The sequence below is a fragment of the Procambarus clarkii genome, chromosome 30 (assembly GCF_040958095.1).
Source record: "Procambarus clarkii isolate CNS0578487 chromosome 30, FALCON_Pclarkii_2.0, whole genome shotgun sequence".
Lineage (NCBI taxonomy): Eukaryota > Metazoa > Arthropoda > Malacostraca > Decapoda > Cambaridae > Procambarus > Procambarus clarkii.
Genome location: NC_091179.1, coordinates 5,470,881 through 5,483,179, shown reverse-complemented (window position 1 = coordinate 5,483,179; position 12,299 = coordinate 5,470,881).

Genomic DNA, 12,299 nt, shown 5'->3' with positions numbered 1-12,299 from the left:
GTTATGAGCTGTTGCTCTTGGTGACCTAAAGATTCTACTTCAGTATGAAGTGTAGGTTTAAGTGTTGTGGGTAATTGGCTATGACCCACTAAAGCTACCTTATACATGAGGTGAAAGTAGCAATATGTTAGTGTGATTTAGACTAACTGATGTGTTACACTGTTAGTTGACACAATTAATTAAATAGTTAGTCTAGCTTATATCACACAAGGATTAGTTATTAATGATTAATATTTGTAATTATAAATTTAATGCCTATCCGGTTCGAAGGACCATAATGTGGGACATTTGGGGCTTGAATCTAATTATTTAAATATTAATATAGTAAAATGAATTACGAAGGACCACCCGCTTTTATAGTAAAGAGGGAAACTGAGAAAATATGATCATTAGAAATTCCTAGATGAACCAGTAACTATGGATAAAATACTAGAGAATATGATCACTGAAATAATTAATGGGCTGTATAATTAAATGAATCAAAGCCTCAAACACCTACATTGGGGGGTTATTACTGGAACTCAGTATGTCCAGGAACTAGTGTGGTTCGTTCACCAGTCCAATGTATAATAATCTAATCCTATGAATACTTATGAAATCATTATCGTTATCATTAATGGGAACATAGATTATGAACATAAATAATAATAATCATAATAAACACATGTTAATCCAATGAACAGAATTCTGCATGTAAAAGAGTACAGATAATAAATTTGAGGAATACAAAAGGAATCTTAGCTTAATGAAGATTCCTTAGAAGTTAGTCACGACGCTTCCTCTGATTCTCCTGGACTCGTCATGGAACACTGGGAGTTGATTAACATGGGAAATGGCAGCTCGGAGAATTCTTCACACACGCTGCAAAACAATTGTTTCCAGTAGCAACAATTTAAACTACTGGATTTCTATGTTCAATAAATTGATATTAATGGTAAGAGAAAGATAATGACCTGTGATTTTTTGTTGCCATACGTCATCACGACAAGCTACCCAGCTATAAACCCACTCCCGATCTGATGCATCAAAACAAGAATAAGGTACTTAGCTAATATGGGCACTGTATAAGTTAAGGCTTGCCGAAGGTCGCGTCCTAGGCTCTAGACTTGTCTATCCTAGATACTGACGCGCTCCACTGGCCAGTCACACGGATTTACATACACCCAAATTTATCAGGTTCCGTAAATGACACTGACACCAGGTGGAGTTATTGTCTGCAAGGTTCTTCACACCTCACAGTGGCAACTTTCTTCTGGAGATTTGATAGCGTCTACCCTGGTGGCTGGGTAATGGCGTCTCCTCGTGAGCACCACGTGAACAGGTCTGCTCGTGAGCGATTCAACACGTGTACTCGCGTCTCTACCACCCCGCTCCGCGTCCCGCATTTATTAACCAAATTATTTATTATGGATATTATCATTTCTGTGGTTGTGCTTGAAATGCTCGGGTTAGGACGGGTTTATTATTTGGAAGAGTTAAATATTATTATTTGCCAGTCCTATGATAGTAAACGTACAATGGAGAAGAATTAATGTCTCTCCAGGGCATTCATGCGTGACGTTAATTTTATTACTAGATAACAGCTATAACTAAAAACGCTCTATTTGGCTTTAGTTGGAGATCAGTTTATCTGTAATTAATTATCACACAGAACGTCGTTGGTTATAGAGAATCAAATTCAATTCTCAGGCACATTGGATATAAATGTGTTTATTACAATGAAATCTGACGCAATACTGGCGTCAGGTGACGTAAGAATTCTAACCTATTGTACAGATGTAATTATTAGTACATGTGAACTCTACGTTGGGTTAATTTTACTCACTACAATAATTAGTAGAATTAATAATAATTAATGAGAATACAACAGGGTTGTATTCAGTGTTGAAAATTTTCAATTAATTGCCTGCTAAGATTTTACCACAACACTAACACTCACGGAGACATTCGGACATTTGGAGACACTCGCATACACAGAGACACTCACATACACGGAGACACTCACACACACACGGAGACACTCTCACACACGGAGACACTCACTCACGGAGACACACAAACGAAGACATTTACACTCACGGAGACACACACACACACGGAGACACACACACATGCAGACACTCATACGGAGGCAATCACAGAAGCAGCTGGATGTACTAGCTTGCTGACAGAGTGAAAAAGAGCAGCAGTAGTAATAGGCATTAGGGAACAAACAGGGACCAGTCCAGTGGAGTGGAGAGACAAGGACAAAAAAGCAGTTAAAGACATCCTTACAAGTGTAAAGATGTAGAGGGCTGATCAGAATATTGAATGGTTTTCAGGCTTGGACAGAACAACAAGGAAAGAGACCAGTTCATAAAGTGGTATTTACGAGCGAGAACACAAAAGAGGACCTGTTAACAAGGAAGAGTGGACTAGTAAATCTACCGAGGTTCAAAAAAGTATTCCTGCAGAGGGATATGACAAGAGAATGAGGGCAGCAGCCGTGATGATGGAGCAAAGGGAGAAAGAAAGGAATCAGGAAACCACAACCCCGAACCCTACAATTCCAGAGGAGAGTGGGGAACCCTCCACAAGCAGTTCAACAGCCCTAGTGGGAGGAGCAAAGGGGGAGAGGGTGCCCACCTAGGGCACCCTTCCTCTATTCGTCCATCTCCCGAGAACCTTCCTTCTTCCCATCCCCTAGCCCTCTCTTCTACAAATTCTCCCCCACCCCCCCAAGCCCTCTCTTCTACAAATTCTCCCCCACCCCCCAATACCTCCGTTCTCCCCCACCCCCCATGCCCTCACTTCTCTCCCACCCCCACAAGCCCTCCTTCCCCGTGCCCTGCCTTCTCCCCCCAAGCCCTCTGTTCTCCCCCACCCTCCTAAGCCCTGCACTCTCCCCTACCCCCCTAAGCCCTCCCTTCTCTCCCACTCCCCTAAGCCCTCCCTTCTCCTACACCCTCCCTTACCTTCACCCCCTCCCCAAGCCTTCCCTCCTCTCCTGCCTCCTCTCTCGCCCATAAGTCCTCCCATCTCCCCCACTCCCGAAGCCATACCTCCTCCCTCATCCCCTCAAGCTTCCTCCCTCTCCCCAACACCCCAAGCCTCGCCCTCTTCCCCATCCCCCAAGCCCTCTCACACCCCCCCAAGCCCTCCCTCCTCAACCACCCATACCAGAGCCTCCCAGCCTCCCTCACACACCAAGATCCCCCAGGTCCCCCTTCTTAGACACTCCTATCCCAGATTCTCCCTGTCTTCTATGAGAAAACTATGAGAAGATAAGAAAATTCCTAACATATATTATATGGAAAACAGAGCTCAGGGAAAAGACGGTCTAAGACATGATGGACCACATCACGCAAAAGTGTAAGGAGGCAGCAGATAAATTTGTGCCGGTCCAAAAGAAAAATAACGAAATGCAGATAAAAAACCCATGGTTTAATCATCTAGCCAGATGTAGGCTAGCCAAGCAATGAAGTAAAAGGGCGTGGAAAAACTATAGAAATAACAGGACATTTAAGAACAGAGAAAGGTACGCAAGTGCCATGACTGAATAGGTCAGGGTGAGAAGAGAGGCAGAAGGGCAATACAAAAATGACATCGCAAGCAAGCCAAAGATTCAACATAAATTGCTCCATAGTCACAACAGGAGAAAAACCACAGTAAAGGAACAGGTAATGAAACTGAGAGTAGGGGCAGACAGACTCACACACACGGAGACACTCACACACAGGTTCAAAGGTTCAATGGTTTGCCACCAGACTAGTACCCGAACTGAGAGGAATGAGCTACGAGGAGAGACTTCGGGAATTAAACCTCACTTCGTTGGAAGACAGAAGAGTTAGGGGGATATAAACACCACATTCAAGAGAATCTCAAGGGAATCGATAGGGTAGATAAAGACAGGCTATTTAACACAAGGGGCACACGCACAAGGGGACACAGGTGTAAACTGAGTGCCTAATGAGCCACAGCGATATTAGAAAGAACTTTTTTAGTGTCAGAGTGGTTGACAAATTGAATGCATTAGGAAGTGATGTGGTGGAGGCTGACTCCATACACAATTTCAAGTGTAGATATGATTGTTACGGACCCGAGCCCAGCGTCGTAGCACGGAGCTGTGACAACCACGTCATCTGTGAGTCAGCTCCTGAAACCCCCTCCAAATGGGCGACGCCATCTAGAGAGGACGGGATATACCGGCCACAGGGGCTGGTTTCCCGTCCTAATCAGCTCGTAACGTATCCGCTGCTGACCTCTGGTGAAGTGGCGCTTAGACAGCAACGCCATCTATGGAGTGGATAAGCGGACGTTTGTGTCTAAGCCTGTAAGTGAGGTGCTCTAGAGTGTCCCCAACACTAATGACGTGTCTGATTACAGAGTCAACCTGGGACTGCTGTATCGGACGATGAGGCAGTCTACCCAAGTCAGCCATAGTCTCTCCACGTGTTTGCTGCAGAAGCTGTGAGTCACCCCCGGACGAGCACTGTTGAGTGTGTTAGCCTGCCTGTGACGTGGCAGTACCAGGAATCGTCTTATCTGGGGGTTGGCTGGTGGAAGAGACTAGCCACTGTGGTGCTATAGAGAGGAGAGTAATCAGCGGGATCACACGAGGCTCCTGCCTGGGGCTCGCAACCCTAGTATCGGTCGTGGAGTGGCCTACACAGCGGAGCTGATTGCAACCTGCCAGCTACAGGCTGGATTTGTGGTTGAAGGCCTCCACGACGGTGCACCCAGTGGGACTGTGATTTGGCTGGCCTGTGGCTGGGGTAGATTCGCCGAAAGAATCAGAGGATTCATCGTGGGCCACGACGAAGAGAACCAGGGCTACTCATCGTGAGCACCGTGGAACATCCAGCGTCTTCAGAGGAAGACGATTCTGTACATTGTGTATTCATACCCCCCATGTGACAGTTTATATATTTATTTATGGTGGTGGTGATTATATATAGATATCTGAGCAGTTGTATCCCTTCCCCTTTAATTTACTTGCGTTACGGAACACATCCCTTGAAAGCCACTACTAACTTTAGGCCGGATACCCAAACTCTAATAACATCAGAGGAGAACCCAGTTGCGACCCAATAGGGCCATAACAATGATAGAGCCCAGTAGGCTCAGGAACCTGTACACCTGTTGATTGACAGTTGAGAGGCGGGACAAAAGAGCCAAAGCTCAACCCCCGCAAGCACAATTAGGTGAGTACACACGGAGACACTCTCACTCAAGGAGACACTCACACACGGAGACACTCTCACACACGGAGACACTCACACACACGGAAACACTGTCACATACAGAGACACTCTCACACACGGAGACACTCTCACACACGGAAACACTGTCACATACAGAGACACACACACACACGGAGACACACACACACACGGAGACACTCTCACACACGGAGACACTCTCACACACAGAGACACTCTCACACACGGAGACACTCTCACACACGGAGACACTCTCACACACACGGAGCCACTCTCACACACGGAGACACTCTCACACACGGAGACACTCACACACACGGAGACACTCACACACACGGAGACACTCACACACACGGAAACACTGTCACATACAGAGACAAACACACACACACGGAGACACTCACACACACGGAGACACTCTCACACACGGAGACACTCTCACACACGGAGACACTCTTACACACGGAGCCACTCTCACACACGGAGACACTCTCACAAACGGAGACACTCACACACACGGAGACACTCTCACACACGGAAACACTCTCACACACGGAGACACTCTCACACACGGAGACACTCTCACACACGGAGACACTCACACACACGGAAACACTGTCACATACAGAGACACTCTCACACACGGAGACACTCTCACACACGGAAACACTGTCACATACAGAGACACACACACACACGGAGACACACACACACGGAGACACTCTCACACACGGAGACACTCTCACACACAGAGACACTCTCACACACGGAGACACTCACACACACGGAGACACTCACACACACGGAGACACTCACACACACGGAAACACTGTCACATACAGAGACAAACACACACACACACGGAGACACTCACACACACGGAGACACTCTCACACACGGAGACACTCTCACACACGGAGACACTCTTACACACGGAGACACTCTCACACACACGGAGCCACTCTCACACACGGAGACACTCTCACAAACGGAGACACTCACACACACGGAGACACTCTCACACACGGAAACACTCTCACACACGGAGACACTCTCACACACGGAGACACTCACACACACGGAGACACACACACGGAGACACTCACACACGGAGACACTCTCACACACGGAGACACTCACACACACGGAGACACTCTCACACACACAGAGACACTCTCACACACACGGAGACACTCACACACAACGAACTTCAATCCGAGTAAATGCAAAGTAATGAAACTAGGCAGTGGAAACAGGAGGCCAGACACAGGATACAGAAGAGGAGATGAAGTACTTAATGAAACGGACATAGAGAAAGATCTTGGAGTTGATATCACACCAAACCTGTCTCCTGAAGCCCACATAAAAAGAGTCCCGTCTGCGGCATATGCGAGGCTGGCTAACATCAGAACAGCTTTCAGGAACCTGTGTAAGGAATCATTCAGAATCTTGTACACCACATATGTAAGACCAATCCTGGAGTATGCGGCCCCAGCATGGAGCCCGTACCTTGTCAAGCACATGACGAAGCTGGAAAAAGTCCAAAGGTATGCCACTAGACTAGCCCCAGAACTAAGAGGCATGAGTTACGAGGAAAGGCTGCGGGAAATGCACCTTACGACACTGGAAGACAGAAGAGTAAGGGGAGACATGATCACAACCTACAAAATCCTCAGAGGAATCGACCGGGTAAACAAGGATAAACTATTCAACACTGGTGGGACGCGAACATGGGGACACAGGTGGAAACTGAGTACCCACATGAGCTACAGAAACGTTAGTAGGAACTTTTTCAGTGTCAGAGTAGTTAACGGATGGAAGGCATTAGGAAGTGATGTGGTGGAGGCTGACTCCATATACAGTTTCAAATGTAGATATGATAGAGACCAGTAGGCTCAGGAACCTGTACACCTGTTGATTGACAGTTGAGAGGCGGGACCAAAGAGCCAAAGCTCAACCCCCGCAAGCACAACTAGGTGAGTACAAGTAGGTGAGTACACACACGGAGACACTCACACACGGAGACACACTCACACACGGAGACACTCACACACACGGAGACACTCAAACACACGGAGATACTCACACGCACGGAGACACTCACACACACGGAGACACACTCACACGGAGACACTCAAACACACGGAGACACTCACTCACAAGGAGACACTCTCACACACGGAGACACTCTCACACACGGAGACACTCACACACGGAGACATTCACACACACGGAGACACACACACACACGGAGACACTCACACACAAGGAGACACACACACACGGAGACACTCACACACGGAGACACACACACACGGAGACACACACACACATATTTCAACAATCCTAAGTATTGTAGTACAGGATGATGATAGTGAGTGGTGTCCCAGAGAACATAAAGGTATAGTGCTTTTGAAAAATAGGTGAGATAACAGGAACGTGCCAAGGAAAGTGAAAAAATGGATGAGAAAAAGTTGCCCTAGTGTTTCCAGTGCAGAGAACAAAATTCAAGATGGCCGCCGGTCAGGGGAAATACAAAACAGAGCTGGATTTTGCTGGATTCAGTGAAGAAAGCATTGGTATAACCAGTCCATACAACAAGGTGGTAATATTAGATACTGTAGTGACCTCTCATGTAGAAATAACTAGTAAATTGAAAGAAAGTAATGACCATTTAAACATCAAAGTTGTATGTCTTGAGGGTTCAGTGCAAGACTTGCACAAGGATAAGAATCAATTGGAAACAAATTGCAAAGCCATGGAAGAAGAAAATACTGTTAAAAATAGCTTTGGAAGAAGTTAAAGTAAATTTAAACATACATGACTACAATAGGTTAAGTAAGGAAATTCAACAGGAGAAACAGCTTTTGTCAGCACAGATGGAGGAAGTTACACAGGGAATAGAACAGTGCAAGAAAGATATGCAACTCACCTATGCACAAGTGGCCAAGGAGAAGGAAAAATTTGAAGAAGCAGTAAAGGAAGTCAAACACTGCAGCACCAAGATAAAACAAACATTAGGCTGGAAGTAAGAAAGGAATTGGCATCTAACCCAAAGTTGGTGCAAAACACAGTTGATCGGAGTAAGTCCCTGATAATTTTTGGCTGCAAAGAAAAGGAGATAACATCTAGGTCAGAAAGAGCTGTAAAAGAAGCAAAAGTGGTAGAAAAAATTGTTGGCCTCGTGGAAGGTCTTAAAACCATAGAGAATGTGTGCGACTACAGGAGAATAGGAAGATACGTAAAAGGGAATGATCGACCTTTGAGGATCACCCTAAATGGTGCCAAACAGATGGAAGAAGTACTAAGGAATGCTAGAAAATTACCAAGTGATGAGGATGGGAAAATGTGGTCGTTAAGACGAGATCTTTCAAAAGAAGATAGAGAGAAGCTGAAACTGAACCTCGCCGAGGCAAAACGTTTAAATGAGAGCAGGAATGAAGAAGAAATCAATTCTTTTTTCTACAAAGTGATAGGGGTAGGCAGACCAGTAAAGTGGTAAATAAAGGCAAACCAACAAAATCATTAGAGAGGGGAAGTGAAAAATAAGAAGAGGAGGAACAAGTTCCTGAAGATTGCATACACCAACATAGATGGAGTGAGATCGAAGATACTGGAGTTAAGTGATGTAATACAGCTGCAGACACCAGACATTGTTGCACTCACGGAGACAAAACTTGAAGATGTTATTTTAAATGAAATCATATTCCCAAGGGGCTACTCAATTTGGAGAAGGGACAGAAAAAATAGGACAGGCGGTGGCGTTGCTGTGCTGGTGAAAGAACACCTAAAGGTGAAGGAAATAATGACTGCCAATCCACAAGAAGTTGACATAATAGCACTAGAGATCTGCCATGAGGATGATAAACTAATGATCATAAATGCATATAGTCCACCGCTAAGCAGCACATGGTCAAAGGAGGAGCTAGATAGTAAACGAGAAGGTCTTATAACAATAATGAGAGAGATCATAGCGAGAGCGGATAACGATAGTTCACGACTGTTGATAGTCGGCGACTTCAACTTGAAATCCGTAGACTGGGAAGCATCGGAAGCTAAAACAGAAGAGTTTTGGACCTGTAAATTTGTAGACCTCATCCTGGAAACATTCTTGTATCAACATGTTAAACAAGCTACGAGGATGAGGCAAGGGGACGTTCCCCTCCATGCTAGATTTGATATTTACCAGGGAGGAAGAAATATTTGAAATTTAGTACCGTCCTCCCTTGGGTAAAAGTGACCATGTCTTTTTGGGAATAAAGTATGCAATGCATTGTAATCTGGAAGAAAATATGAAGGTTGATGCAATTGAAAAACCTGACTTTAGGAGAGGACATTATGGCAATCTTAGAAAATTTTTTAGTGAGCATAAGTGGACAGACTTGTTGCTAGGCAAGGAAGTGAATGAGATGTGTGTCAAGTTTTGTGAAATAAATGATAAAGGCACAAAAAAATTTATACCAAAACAGAGATGCAGAACTAGGAAACAGGATTGGTCCAACAGAAAGTGCGAGAGGGCCAGAGACCAAAAGACACAAAAATGGAATCAATACTGGAAGAGGCCAAACCCCCAAACATACCAGCAAGACAAAGATGCAAGAAACAACTACACGACAGTGATTAGAGAGGCAGAAAGAAATTTTGAAAAAGGGATTGCAGACAAATGTAAAACAGAACCAGGTCTATTCTATAAATTCACAAACAACAAATTGCAGGTAAAGGATAATATTCAAAGGTTGAAAATGGGAAATAGATTCACGGAAAATGAAAAGGAAATGTGTGAAACATTAAACGAAAAGTTTCAAAGTGTGTTTGTACAAAATGAAATCTTCAGGGAACCAGATACAATAAGAATTCCTGAGAACAACATAGAGCACATAGAGGTGTCTAGAGACGAAGTGGGAAAAATGCTCAAGGAGCTAAATAAGAACAACGCAGTTGGTCCAGATGGAGTTTCACCATGGGTTCTGAGAGAATGTGCACCTGAGCTCAGCATTCCACTTCAACTGATTTTCCAGACATCCCTGTTTACATGAGTTGTAGCTGATGTGTGGAAAAAGGCTAACATAGTTCCAATCTACAAAAGTGGAAGCAGGGAAGACCCCCTTAATTATAGTCCTGTATCATTGACAAGTGTAATAGTCAAAATATTGGAAAAAATAATTAAAACTAAATGGGTAGAACACCTGTAGAGAAATGATATAATATCAGACAGACAGTATGGTTTTTGATCTGGAAGATCCTGTGTATCGAATTTACTCAGTTTCTATGATCGAGCCGCAGAGATATTACAGGAAAGATATGGTTGGGTTGACTGCATCTATCTGGACCTAAAAAATTCTTTCGACCGAGCTCCACATAAGAGTTTTTTTTTGGAAACTGAAAAATATTGGAGGGGTGACAGGTAAGCTTCTAACATGGATGAAAAATTTTCTAACTGATAGAAAAATGAGGGCAGTGATCAGAGGCAATGTATCGGACTGGAGAAATGTCACAAGTGGAGTGCCACAGGGTTCACTTCTTGCACCAGTGATGTTTATTGTCTACATAAATGATCTACCAGTTGGTATACAGAATTATATGAACATGTTTGCTGATGATGCTAAGATAATAGGAAGGATAAGAAACTTAGATGATTGTCATGCCCTTCAAGATGACCTGGACAAAATAAGTATATGGAGCACCACTTGGCAAATGGAATTTAATGTTAATAAATGCCATGTTATGTAATGTGGAATTGGATAACATAGACCCCACACAACCCATATATTATATGAGAAATCTTTAAAGAATTCTGATAAAGAAAGATATCTAGGAGTGGTTCAAGATAGAAAACTATCACCTGTGGACCACATAAAGAATATTGTGCGAGGAGCCTATGCCACGCTTTCTAACTATAGAATTGCTTTTAAATACATGGATGGCGATATACTAAAGAAATTGTTCACGACTTTTGTTAGGCCAAAGCTAGAATATGCAGCGGTTGTTTGGTGCCCATATCTTAAGAAGCACATCAACAAACTGAAAAAGGTGCAAAGACATGCTACTAAGTGGGTCCCAGAACTGAAGGGCAAGAGCTACGAGGAGAGGTTAGAGGCATTAAATATGCCAAAACTCGAAGACAGAAGAAAAAGAGGTGATATGATCACTACATACAAAATAGTAACAGAAATTGATAATATCGATAGGGAAGATTTTCTGAGACATGGAACTTTAAGAACAAGAGGTCATAGATTTAAACTAGCTAAACACAGATGCCTAAGAAATATAAGAAAATTCACTTTCTCAAACAGAGTGGTAGACGGTTGGAACAAGTTAGGTGAGAAGGTGGTGGAGGCCAAGACCGTCAGTAGTTTCAAAGCGTTATATGACAAAGAGTGCTGGGAAGAAGGGACACCACGAGCGTAGCTCTCATCCTGTACCTACACTTAGGTAATTACACTTAGATAATTACACACACACACAAATAGGTGAGTACACAAGGAGACACATACACGGAGAAACTCACACACACGGAGACACACACACACACACACGGAGACACACACACACGGAGACACACACACACGGAGACACTCACACACACGGAGACACACAAAAACTCTTCGGCACGGGTGGGATACAAACAAGGGGACACAGGTGGAAACTTAGTACCCAGATGAGCCACAGAGACGTTAGAAAGAATTTTTTCAGTGTCAAAGTAGTTAATAAATGGAATGCACTAGGAAGTGATGTGGTGGAGGCTTACTCCATACACAGTTTCAAATGTAGATATGATAGAGCCCAGTAGGCTCAGGAATCTGTACACCAGTTGATTGACAGTTGAGAGGCGGGACCAAAGAGCCAAAGCTCAACCCCCGCAAGCACAATTAGGTGAGTACACACACAGAGACACTCTCACACACGGAGACACTCACACACACACACCCTCCTTTGCATAGAAAACCCCCTTTCCTTCCTGTCCTCTCGCTCCTTTCACCCCTTACCCTCCCTGTCCCTCCCCCTTCACTTGACCCCCCACCCCTCATCCCAGTATCCTCTGCAACCCTGGTATCCACCTCACAAATCCTCACACCCATGGCACAGCTTCCTCCACCA